The following is a 15,068-nucleotide window of genomic DNA, read 5'->3' as shown; positions in this document are numbered from 1 at the left end:
TTCACCATACCAAGTATCACCTTCACCATACCAAGTATCACCTTCACCATACCAAGCATCACTTTCACCATACCAAGCATCACCTTCAACATACCAAGCATCACCTTCACCATTCCAAGCATCACTTCACCATACCAAGAATCACCTTCAACATACCAAGCATCACCTTCACCATACCAAGCATCACCTTCACCATAGCAAGCATCACCTTCACCATAGCAAGCATCACCTTCACCATAGCAAGCATCACCTCCACCATAGCAAGCATCACCTTCACCAAAGCAAGCATCACCTTCACCATAGCAAGCATCACCTTCACCATAGCAAGCATCACCTTCACCATAGCAAGCATCACCTTCACCATAGCAAGCATCACCTTCACCATAGCAAGCATCACCTTCACCATAGCAAGCATCACCTTCACCATAGCAAGCATCACCTCCACCATAGCAAGCATCACCTCCACCATAGCAAGCATCACCTCCACCATAGCAAGCATCACCTTCACCATAGCAAGCATCACCTTCACCATACCAAGCATCACCTTCACCATAGCAAGCATCACCTCCACCATAGCAAGCATCACCTTCACCATAGCAAGCATCACCTTCACCATACCAAGCATCACCTTCACCATACCAAGCATCACCTTCACCATACCAAGCATCACCTTCACCATACCAAGCATCACCTTCACCATACCAAGCATCACCTTCACCATACCAAGCATCACCTTCACCATACCAAGCATCACCTTCACCATACCAAGCATCACCTTCACCATAGCAAGCATCACCTTCATCATAGCAAGCATCACCTTCACCATAGCAGCATCACCTCCACCATAGCAAGCATCACCTCCACCATAGCAAGCATCACCTCCACCATAGCAAGCATCACCTCCACCATAGCAAGCATCACCTCCACCATAGCAAGTATCACCTTCACCATACCAAGTATCACCTTCACCATACCAAGCATCACCTTCACCATACCAAGCATCACCTTCACCATACCAAGCATCACCTTCACCATACCAAGCAACACCTTCACCATACCAAGCAACACCTTCACCATACCAAGCAACGCCTTCACCATACCAAGCAACACCTTCACCATACCAAGCAACACCTTCACCATACCAAGCATCACCTTCACCATACCAAGCATCACCTTCAACATACCAAGCATCACCTCCACCATAGCAAGCATCACCTTCACCATACCAAGTATCACCTTCACCATACCAAGCATCACCTTCACCATACCAAGCATCACCTTCACCATACCAAGCATCACCTTCACCATACCAAGCAACACCTTCACCATACCAAGCAACACCTTCACCATACCAAGCAACACCTTCACCATACCAAGCAACACCTTCACCATACCAAGCAACACCTTCACCATACCAAGCATCACCTTCACCATACCAAGCATCACCTTCAACATACCAAGCATCACCTCCACCATAGCAAGCATCCCCTCCACCATAGCAAGCATCACCTCCACCATAGCAAGCATCACCTCCACCATAGCAAGCATCACCTCCACCATAGCAAGCATCACTTCCACCATAGCAAGCATCACCTCCTCCATAGCAAGCATCACCTTCACCATAGCAAGCATCACCTTCACCATAGCAAGCACACCTCCACCATAGCAAGCATCACCTCCACCATAGCAAGCATCACCTCCACCATAGCAAGCATCACTTCCACCATAGCAAGCATCACCTCCACCATATCAAGCATCACCTTCACCATAGCAAGCATCACCTTCACCATAGCGAGCATCACCTTCACCATAGCAAGCATCACCTTCACCATAGCAAGCATCACCTTCACCATAGCAAGCATCACCTCCACCATAGCAAGCATCAAGTTCACCATAGCAAGCATCACCTTCACCATAGCAAGCATCACCTTCACCATAGCAAGCATCACCTTCACCATAGCAAGCATAACCTCCACCATAGCAAGCATCACCTTCACCATAGCAAGCATAACCTTCAGCATACCAAGCATCACCTTCACCATAGCAAGCATCACCTTCACCATACCAAGCATCACCTTCACCATAGCAAGCATCACCTCCACCATAGCAAGCATCACCTTCACCATACCAAGCATCACCTTCACCATACCAAGCATCACCTTCACCATGCGAAGCATCACCTTCACCATACCAAGCATCACCTTCACCATACCAAGCATCACCTTCACCATACCAAGCATCACCTTCACCATACCAAGCATCACCTTCACCATACCAAGCATCACCTTCACCATACCAAGCATCACCTTCACCATACCAAGCAACACCTTCACCATACCAAGCAACACCTTCACCATACCAAGCAACACCTTCACCATACCAAGCATCACCTTCACCATACCAAGCATCACCTCCACCATAGCAAGCATCACCTTCACCATACCAAGTATCACCTTCACCATACCAAGCATCACCTTCACCATACCAAGCATCACCTTCACCATACCAAGCATCACCTTCACCATACCAAGCAACACCTTCACCATACCAAGCAACACCTTCACCATACCAAGCAACACCTTCACCATACCAAGCAACACCTTCACCATACCAAGCAACACCTTCACCATACCAAGCATCACCTTCACCATACCAAGCATCACCTTCAACATACCAAGCATCACCTCCACCATAGCAAGCATCACCTCCACCATAGCAATCATCACCTCCACCATAGCAAGCATCACCTCCACCATAGCAAGCATCACCTCCACCATAGCAAGCATCACTTCCACCATAGCAAGCATCACCTCCTCCATAGCAAGCATCACCTTCACCATAGCAAGCATCACCTTCACCATAGCAAGCACACCTCCACCATAGCAAGCATCACCTCCACCATAGCAAGCATCACCTCCACCATAGCAAGCATCACTTCCACCATAGCAAGCATCACCTCCACCATATCAAGCATCACCTTCACCATAGCAAGCATCACCTTCACCATAGCGAGCATCACCTTCACCATAGCAAGCATCACCTTCACCATAGCAAGCATCACCTTCACCATAGCAAGCATCACCTCCACCATAGCAAGCATCAAGTTCACCATAGCAAGCATCACCTTCACCATAGCAAGCATCACCTTCACCATAGCAAGCATCACCTTCACCATAGCAAGCATCACCTTCACCATAGCAAGCATAACCTCCACCATAGCAAGCATCACCTTCACCATAGCAAGCATAACCTTCACCATACCAAGCATCACCTTCACCATAGCAAGCATCACCTTCACCATACCAAGCATCACCTTCACCATAGCAAGCATCACCTCCACCATAGCAAGCATCACCTTCACCATACCAAGCATCACCTTCACCATACCAAGCATCACCTTCACCATACGAAGCATCACCTTCACCATACCAAGCATCACCTTCACCATACCAAGCATCACCTTCACCATACCAAGCATCACCTTCACCATACCAAGCATCACCTTCACCATACCAAGCATCACCTTCACCATACCAAGCATCACCTTCACCATACCAAGCATCACCTTCACCATACCAAGCATCACCTTCACCATACCAAGCATCACCTTCACCATAGCAAGCATCACCTTCACCATAGCAAGCATCACCTTCACCATACCAAGCATCACCTTCACCATAGCAAGCATCACCTTCACCATAGCAAGCATCACCTTCACCATAGCAAGCATCACCTCCACCATAGCAAGCATCACCACCACCATAGCAAGCATCACCTCCACTATAGCAAGCATCACCTCCACTATAGCAAGCATCACCTCCACCATAGCAAGTATCACCTTCACCATACCAAGTATCACCTTCACCATACCAAGCATCACCTTCACCACACCAAGCATCACCTTCACCATACCAAGCATCACCTTCACCATACCAAGCATCACCTTCACCATACCAAGCAACACCTTCACCATACCAAGCAACACCTTCACCATACCAAGCAACACCTTCACCATACCAAGCATCACCTTCACCATACCAAGCATCACCTTCACCATACCAAGCATCACCTTCACCATACCAAGCATCACCTTCACCATAGCAAGCATCACCTTCACCATACCAAGCACCACCTTCACCATAGCAAGCATCACCTTCACCATAGCAAGCATCACCTTCACCATAGCAAGCATCACCTTCACCGTACCAAGCATCACCTTCACCATACCAAGCATCACCTTCACCGTACCAAGTATCACCTTCACCGTACAAAGTATCACCTTCACCGTACCAAGTATCACATTCACCATACCAAGTATCACCTTCACCATACAAAGTATCACCTTCACCATACCAAGTATCACCTTCACCATACCAAGTATCACCTTCACCATACCAAGTATCACCTTCACCATACCAAGCATCACCTTCAACATACCAAGCATCACCTACAACATACCAAGCATCACCTTCACCATACCAAGCATCACCTTCACCATACCAAGCATCACCTTCAACATACCAAGCATCACCTTCACCATACCAAGCATCACCTTCACCATACCAAGCATCACCTTCACATACCAAGCATCACCTTCACCATAGCAAGCATCACCTTCACCACACCAAGCACCACCTTCATCATAGCAAGCATCACCTTCACTATAGCAAGCATCACCTTCACCATAGCAAGCATCACCTTCACCATAGCAAGCATCACCTCCACCATAGCAAGCATCACCTTCACCATAGCAAGCATCACCTTCACCATAGCAAGCATCACCTTCACCATACCAAGCATCACCTTCACCATACCAAGCATCACCTTCACCATACCAAGCATCACCTTCACCATACCAAGCATCACCTTCACCATACCAAGCAACACCTTCACCATACCAAGCAACACCTTCACCATACCAAGCAACACCTTCACCATACCAAGCATCACCTTCACCATACCAAGCATCACCTTCAACATACCAAGCATCACCTCCACCATAGCAAGCATCACCTCCACCATAGCAAGCATCACCTCCACCATAGCAAGCATCACCTCCACCATAGCAAGCATCACTTCCACCGTAGCAAGCATCACCTCCTCCATAGCAAGCATCACCTTCACCATAGCAAGCATCACCTTCACCATAGCAAGCACACCTCCACCATAGCAAGCATCACCTCCACCATAGCAAGCATCACCTCCACCATAGCAAGCATCACTTCCACCATAGCAAGCATCACCTCCACCATATCAAGCATCACCTTCACCGTAGCAAGCATCACCTTCACCATAGCGAGCATCACCTTCACCATAGCAAGCATCACCTTCACCATAGCAAGCATCACCTTCACCATAGCAAGCATCACCTCCACCATAGCAAGCATCAAGTTCACCATAGCAAGCATCACCTTCACCATAGCAAGCATCACCTTCACCATAGCAAGCATCACCTTCACCATAGCAAGCATCACCTTCACCATAGCAAGCATAACCTCCACCATAGCAAGCATCACCTTCACCATAGCAAGCATAACCTTCACCATACCAAGCATCACCTTCACCGTAGCAGGCATCACCTTCACCGTAGCCAACATCACCTTCACCGTAGCAAGCATCACCTTCACCATACCAAGCATCACCTTCACCATACCAAGCATCACCTTCACCATACCAAGCATCACCTTCACCATACCAAGCATCACCTTCACCATACCAAGCATCACCTTCACCATACCAAGCATCACCTTCACCATACCAAGCATCACCTTCACCATACTAAGCATCACCTTCACCATACCAAGCATCAGCTTCACCATACCAAGCATCAGCTTCACCATACCAAGCATCACCTTCACCATAGCAAGCATCACTTCCACCATAGCAAGCATCACCTCCACCATAGCAAGCATCACCTTCACCATAGCAAGCATCACCTTCACCATAGCAAGCACACCTTCACGATAGCAAGCATCACCTCCACCATAGCAAGCATCACCTTCACCATACCAAGCATCACCTTCACCATACCAAGCATCACCTTCACCATACCAAGCATCACCTTCACCATAGCAAGCATCACCTTCACCATACCAAGCATCACCTTCACCATAGCAAGCATCACCTCCACCATAGCAAGCATCACCTTCACCATAGCAAGCATCACCTTCACCATACCAAGCATCACCTTCACCATACCAAGCATCACCTTCACCATACCAAGCATCACCTTCACCATACCAAGCATCACCTTCACCATACCAAGCATCACCTTCACCATACCAAGCATCACCTTCACCATACCAAGCATCACCTTCACCATACCAAGCATCACCTTCACCATACCAAGCATCACCTTCATCATACCAAGCATCACCTTCACCATACCAAGCATCACCTTCACCATACTAAGCATCAGCTTCACCATACCAAGCATCAGCTTCAGCATACCAATCATCAGCTTCACCATACCAAGCATCACCTTCACCATAGCAAGCATCACTTCCACCATAGCAAGCATCACCTCCACCATAGCAAGCATCACCTTCACCATAGCAAGCATCACCTTCACCATAGCGAGCACACCTTCACGATAGCAAGCATCACCTCCACCATAGCAAGCATCACCTTCACCATACCAAGCATCACCTTCACCATACCAAGCATCACCTTCACCATACCAAGAATCACCTTCACCATAGCAAGCATCACCTCCACCATAGCAAGCATCACCTCCACCATAGCAAGCATCACCTCCACCATAGCAAGCATCACCTTCACCATAGCAAGCATCACCTTCACAATACCAAGCATCACCTTCACCATAGCAAGCATCACCTCCACCATAGCAAGCATCACCTTCACCATAGCAAGCATCACCTTCACCATACCAAGCATCACCTTCACCATACCAAGCATCACCTTCACCATACCAAGCATCACCTTCACCATACCAAGCATCACCTTCACCATACCAAGCATCACCTTCACCATACCAAGCATCACCTTCACCATACCAAGCAACACCTTCACCATACCAAGCAACACCTTCACCATACCAAGCAACACCTTCACCATACCAAGCATCACCTTCACCATACCAAGCATCACCTTCAACATACCAAGCATCACCTCCACCATAGCAAGCATCACCTCCACCATAGCAAGCATCACCTCCACCATAGCAAGCATCACCTCCACCATAGCAAGCATCACTTCCACCATAGCAAGCATCACCTCCTCCATAGCAAGCATCACCTTCACCATAGCAAGCATCACCTTCACCATAGCAAGCACACCTCCACCATAGCAAGCATCACCTCCACCATAGCAAGCATCACTTCCACCATAGCAAGCATCACCTCCACCATATCAAGCATCACCTTCACCATAGCAAGCATCACCTTCACCATAGCGAGCATCACCTTCACCATAGCAAGCATCACCTTCACCATAGCAAGCATCACCTTCACCATAGCAAGCATCACCTCGACCATAGCAAGCATCAAGTTCACCATAGCAAGCATCACCTTCACCATAGCAAGCATCACCTTCACCATAGCAAGCATCACCTTCACCATAGCAAGCATCACCTTCACCATAGCAAGCATAACCTCCACCATAGCAAGCATCACCTTCACCATAGCAAGCATAACCTTCACCATACCAAGCATCACCTTCACCGTAGCAGGCATCACTTTCACCGTAGCCAACATCACCTTCACCGTAGCAAGCATCACCTTCACCATACCAAGCATCACCTTCATCATACCAAGCATCACCTTCACCATACCAAGCATCACCTTCACCATACCAAGCATCACCTTCACCATACCAAGCATCACCTTCACCATACCAAGCATCACCTTCACCATACTAAGCATCACCTTCACCATACCAAGCATCAGCTTCACCATACCAAGCATCAGCTTCACCATACCAAGCATCAGCTTCACCATAGCAAGCATCACTTCCACCATAGCAAGCATCACCTCCACCATAGCAAGCATCACCTTCACCATAGCAAGCATCACCTTCACCATAGCAAGCACACCTTCACGATAGCAAGCATCACCTCCACCATAGCAAGCATCACCTTCACCATACCAAGCATCACCTTCACCATACCAAGCATCACCTTCACCATACCAAGCATCACCTTCACCATAGCAAGCATCACCTTCACCATAGCAAGCATCACCTTCACCATACCAAGCATCACCTTCACCATAGCAAGCATCACCTCCACCATAGCAAGCATCACCTTCACCATACCAAGCATCACCTTCACCATACCAAGCATCACCTTCACCATACCAAGCATCACCTTCACCATACCAAGCATCACCTTCACCATACCAAGCATCACCTTCACCATACCAAGCATCACCTTCACCATACCAAGTATCACCTTCACCATACCAAGCATCACCTTCACCATACTAAGCATCACCTTCACCATACCAAGCATCAGCTTCACCATACCAAGCATCAGCTTCACCATACCAAGCATCACCTTCACCATAGCAAGCATCACTTCCACCATAGCAAGCATCACCTCCACCATAGCAAGCATCACCTTCACCATAGCAAGCATCACCTTCACCATAGCGAGCACACCTTCACGATAGCAAGCATCACCTCCACCATAGCAAGCATCACCTTCACCATACCAAGCATCACCTTCACCATACCAAGCATCACCTTCACCATACCAAGCATCACCTTCACCATACCAAGCATCACCTTCACCATACCAAGCATCACCTTCACCATACCAAGCATCACCTTCACCATACCAAGCATCACCTTCACCATACCAAGCATCACCTTCACCATACCAAGCATCACCTTCACCATACCAAGCATCACCTTCACCATACCAAGCATCACCTTCACCATACCAAGAATCACCTTCACCATACTAAGCATCACCTTCACCATACCAAGCATCACCTTCACCATACCAAGCATCACCTTCACCATAGCAAGCATCACCTTCACCATAGCAAGCATCACCTTCACCATAGCAAGCATCACTTTCCATACCAAGCATCACCTTCACCATAGCAAGCAACACCTTCCCCATACCAAGCATCACCTTCACCATAGCAAGCATCACCTTCACCATAGCAAGCATCACCTTCACCATAGCAAGCATCACCTTCACCATAGCAAGCATCACCTTCACCAAAGCAAGCATCACCTTCACCATAGCAAGCATCACCTTCACCGTACCAAGCATCACCTTCACCATACCAAGCATCACCTTCACCATACCAAGCATCACCTTCACCATACCAAGCATCACCTTCACCATACCAAGCATCACCTTCACCATACCAAGCATCACCTTCACCATACCAAGCATCACCTTCACCATACCAAGCATCACCTTCACCATACCAAGCATCACCTTCACCATACCAAGCATCACCTTCACCATACCAAGCAACACATTCACCATACCAAGCATCACCTTCACCATACCAACCAACACCTTCACCATACCAAGCAACACCTTCACCATACCAAACATCACCTTCACCATACCAAGCATCACCTTCACCATACCAAGCATCACCTTCAACATACCAAGCATCACCTTCACCATACCAAGCATCACCTTCACCATACCAAGCATCACCTTCACCATACCAAGCATCACCTTCACCATACCAAGCATCACCTTCACCATACAAAGCATCACCTTCACCATACCAAGCATCACCTTCACCATACCAAGCATAACCTTCACCATACCAAGCATCACCTTCACCGTAGCAGGCATCACCTTCACCGTAGCCAACATCACCTTCACCGTAGCAAGCATCACCTTCACCATACCAAGCATCACCTTCACCATACCAAGCATCACCTTCACCATACCAAGCATCACCTTCACCATACCAAGCATCACCTTCACCATACCAAGCATCACCTTCACCATACCAAGCATCACCTTCACCATACTAAGCATCACCTTCACCATACCAAGCATCAGCTTCACCATACCAAGCATCACCTTCAACATACCAAGCATCACCTTCAACATACCAAGCATCACCTTCACCATACCAAGCATCACCTTCACCATACCAAGCATCACCTTCACCATACCAAGCATCACCTTCACCATACAAAGCATCACCTTCACCATACCAAGCATCACCTTCACCATACCAAGCATAACCTTCACCATACCAAGCATCACCTTCACCGTAGCAGGCATCACCTTCACCGTAGCCAACATCACCTTCACCGTAGCAAGCATCACTTCCACCATAGCAAGCATCACCTCCACCATAGCAAGCATCACCTTCACCATAGCAAGCATCACCTTCACCATAGCAAGCACACCTTCACGATAGCAAGCATCACCTCCACCATAGCAAGCATCACCTTCACCATACCAAGCATCACCTTCACCATACCAAGCATCACCTTCACCATACCAAGCATCACCTTCACCATACCAAGCATCACCTTCACCATACCAAGCATCACCTTCACCATACCAAGCATCACCTTCACCATACCAAGCATCACCTTCACCATACCAAGCATCACCTTCACCATACCAAGCATCACCTTCACCATACCAAGAATCACCTTCACCATACTAAGCATCACCTTCACCATACCAAGCATCACCTTCACCATACCAAGCATCACCTTCACCATAGCAAGCATCACCTTCACCATAGCAAGCATCACCTTCACCATAGCAAGCATCACTTTCCATACCAAGCATCACCTTCACCATAGCAAGCAACACCTTCCCCATACCAAGCATCACCTTCACCATAGCAAGCATCACCTTCACCATAGCAAGCATCACCTTCACCATAGCAAGCATCACCTTCACCATAGCAAGCATCACCTTCACCAAAGCAAGCATCACCTTCACCATAGCAAGCATCACCTTCACCGTACCAAGCATCACCTTCACCATACCAAGCATCACCTTCACCATACCAAGCATCACCTTCACCATACCAAGCATCACCTTCACCATACCAAGCATCACCTTCACCATACCAAGCATCACCTTCACCATACCAAGCATCACCTTCACCATACCAAGCATCACCTTCACCATACCAAGCATCACCTTCACCATACCAAGCATCACCTTCACCATACCAAGCAACACATTCACCATACCAAGCATCACCTTCACCATACCAACCAACACCTTCACCATACCAAGCAACACCTTCACCATACCAAACATCACCTTCACCATACCAAGCATCACCTTCACCATACCAAGCATCACCTTCAACATACCAAGCATCACCTTCAACATACCAAGCATCACCTTCACCATACCAAGCATCACCTTCACCATACCAAGCATCACCTTCACCATACCAAGCATCACCTTCACCATACAAAGCATCACCTTCACCATACCAAGCATCACCTTCACCATACCAAGCATAACCTTCACCATACCAAGCATCACCTTCACCGTAGCAGGCATCACCTTCACCGTAGCCAACATCACCTTCACCGTAGCAAGCATCACCTTCACCATACCAAGCATCACCTTCACCATACCAAGCATCACCTTCACCATACCAAGCATCACCTTCACCATACCAAGCATCACCTTCACCATACCAAGCATCACCTTCACCATACCAAGCATCACCTTCACCATACTAAGCATCACCTTCGCCATACCAAGCATCAGCTTCACCATACCAAGCATCAGCTTCACCATACCAAGCATCACCTTCACCATAGCAAGCATCACTTCCACCATAGCAAGCATCACCTCCACCATAGCAAGCATCACCTTCACCATAGCAAGCATCACCTTCACCATAGCAAGCACACCTTCACGATAGCAAGCATCACCTCCACCATAGCAAGCATCACCTTCACCATACCAAGCATCACCTTCACCATACCAAGCATCACCTTCACCATACCAAGCATCACCTTCACCATACCAAGCATCACCTTCACCATACCAAGCATCACCTTCACCATACCAAGCATCACCTTCACCATACCAAGCATCACCTTCACCATACCAAGCATCACCTTCACCATACCAAGCATCACCTTCACCATACCAAGCATCACCTTCACCATACTAAGCATCAGCTTCACCATACCAAGCATCAGCTTCAGCATACCAAGCATCAGCTTCACCATACCAAGCATCACCTTCACCATAGCAAGCATCACTTCCACCATAGCAAGCATCACCTCCACCATAGCAAGCATCACCTTCACCATAGCAAGCATCACCTTCACCATAGCGAGCACACCTTCACGATAGCAAGCATCACCTCCACCATAGCAAGCATCACCTTCACCATACCAAGCATCACCTTCACCATACCAAGCATCACCTTCACCATACCAAGCATCACCTTCACCATAGCAAGCATCACCTCCACCATAGCAAGCATCACCTCCACCATAGCAAGCATCACCTCCACCATAGCAAGCATCACCTTCACCATAGCAAGCATCACCTTCACAATACCAAGCATCACCTTCACCATAGCAAGCATCACCTCCACCATAGCAAGCATCACCTTCACCATAGCAAGCATCACCTTCACCATACCAAGCATCACCTTCACCATACCAAGCATCACCTTCACCATACCAAGCATCACCTTCACCATACCAAGCATCACCTTCACCATACCAAGCATCACCTTCACCATACCAAGCATCACCTTCACCATACCAAGCAACACCTTCACCATACCAAGCAACACCTTCACCATACCAAGCAACACCTTCACCATACCAAGCATCACCTTCACCATACCAAGCATCACCTTCAACATACCAAGCATCACCTCCACCATAGCAAGCATCACCTCCACCATAGCAAGCATCACCTCCACCATAGCAAGCATCACCTCCACCATAGCAAGCATCACTTCCACCATAGCAAGCATCACCTCCTCCATAGCAAGCATCACCTTCACCATAGCAAGCATCACCTTCACCATAGCAAGCACACCTCCACCATAGCAAGCATCACCTCCACCATAGCAAGCATCACTTCCACCATAGCAAGCATCACCTCCACCATATCAAGCATCACCTTCACCATAGCAAGCATCACCTTCACCATAGCGAGCATCACCTTCACCATAGCAAGCATCACCTTCACCATAGCAAGCATCACCTTCACCATAGCAAGCATCACCTCCACCATAGCAAGCATCAAGTTCACCATAGCAAGCATCACCTTCACCATAGCAAGCATCACCTTCACCATAGCAAGCATCACCTTCACCATAGCAAGCATCACCTTCACCATAGCAAGCATAACCTCCACCATAGCAAGCATCACCTTCACCATAGCAAGCATAACCTTCACCATACCAAGCATCACCTTCACCGTAGCAGGCATCACCTTCACCGTAGCCAACATCACCTTCACCGTAGCAAGCATCACCTTCACCATACCAAGCATCACCTTCACCATACCAAGCATCACCTTCACCATACCAAGCATCACCTTCACCATACCAAGCATCACCTTCACCATACCAAGCATCACCTTCACCATACCAAGCATCACCTTCACCATACCAAGCAACACCTTCACCATACCAAGCAACACCTTCACCATACCAAGCAACACCTTCACCATACCAAGCATCACCTTAACCATACCAAGCATCACCTTCAACATACCAAGCATCACCTCCACCATAGCAAGCATCACCTCCACCATAGCAAGCATCACCTCCACCATAGCAAGCATCACCTCCACCAGAGCAAGCATCACTTCCACCATAGCAAGCATCACCTCCTCCATAGCAAGCATCACCTTCACCATAGCAAGCATCACCTTCACCATAGCAAGCACACCTCCACCATAGCAAGCATCACCTCCACCATAGCAAGCATCACCTCCACCATAGCAAGCATCACTTCCACCATAGCAAGCATCACCTCCACCATATCAAGCATCACCTTCACCATAGCAAGCATCACCTTCACCATAGCGAGCATCACCTTCACCATAGCAAGCATCACCTTCACCATAGCAAGCATCACCTTCACCATAGCAAGCATCACCTCCACCATAGCAAGCATCAAGTTCACCATAGCAAGCATCACCTTCACCATAGCAAGCATCACCTTCACCATAGCAAGCATCACCTTCACCATAGCAAGCATCACCTTCACCATAGCAAGCATAACCTCCACCATAGCAAGCATCACCTTCACCATAGCAAGCATAACCTTCACCATACCAAGCATCACCTTCACCGTAGCAGGCATCACCTTCACCGTAGCCAACATCACCTTCACCGTAGCAAGCATCACCTTCACCATACCAAGCATCACCTTCACCATACCAAGCATCACCTTCACCATACCAAGCATCACCTTCACCATACCAAGCATCACCTTCACCATACCAAGCATCACCTTCACCATACCAAGCATCACCTTCACCATACCAAGCATCACCTTCACCATACCAAGCATCAGCTTCACCATACCAAGCATCAGCTTCACCATACCAAGCATCACCTTCACCATAGCAAGCATCACTTCCACCATAGCAAGCATCACCTCCACCATAGCAAGCATCACCTTCACCATAGCAAGCATCACCTTCACCATAGCAAGCACACCTTCACGATAGCAAGCATCACCTCCACCATAGCAAGCATCACCTTCACCATACCAAGCATCACCTTCACCATACCAAGCATCACCTTCACCATACCAAGCATCACCTTCACCATAGCAAGCATCACCTTCACCATACCAAGCATCACCTTCACCATAGCAAGCATCACCTCCACCATAGCAAGCATCACCTTCACCATAGCAAGCATCACCTTCACCATACCAAGCATCACCTTCACCATACCAAGCATCACCTTCACCATACTAAGCATCAGCTTCACCATACCAAGCATCAGCTTCAGCATACCAAGCATCAGCTTCACCATACCAAGCATCACCTTCACCATAGCAAGCATCACTTCCACCATAGCAAGCATCACCTCCACCATAGCAAGCATCACCTTCACCATAGCAAGCATCACCTTCACCATAGC

The sequence above is a fragment of the Amblyomma mixtum genome, unplaced genomic scaffold (assembly GCF_055824585.1).
Source record: "Amblyomma mixtum isolate Tamu unplaced genomic scaffold, ASM5582458v1 scaffold_14, whole genome shotgun sequence".
Classification (NCBI taxonomy): domain Eukaryota; kingdom Metazoa; phylum Arthropoda; class Arachnida; order Ixodida; family Ixodidae; genus Amblyomma; species Amblyomma mixtum.
Note: the sequence above shows the minus strand (reverse complement) of the source record.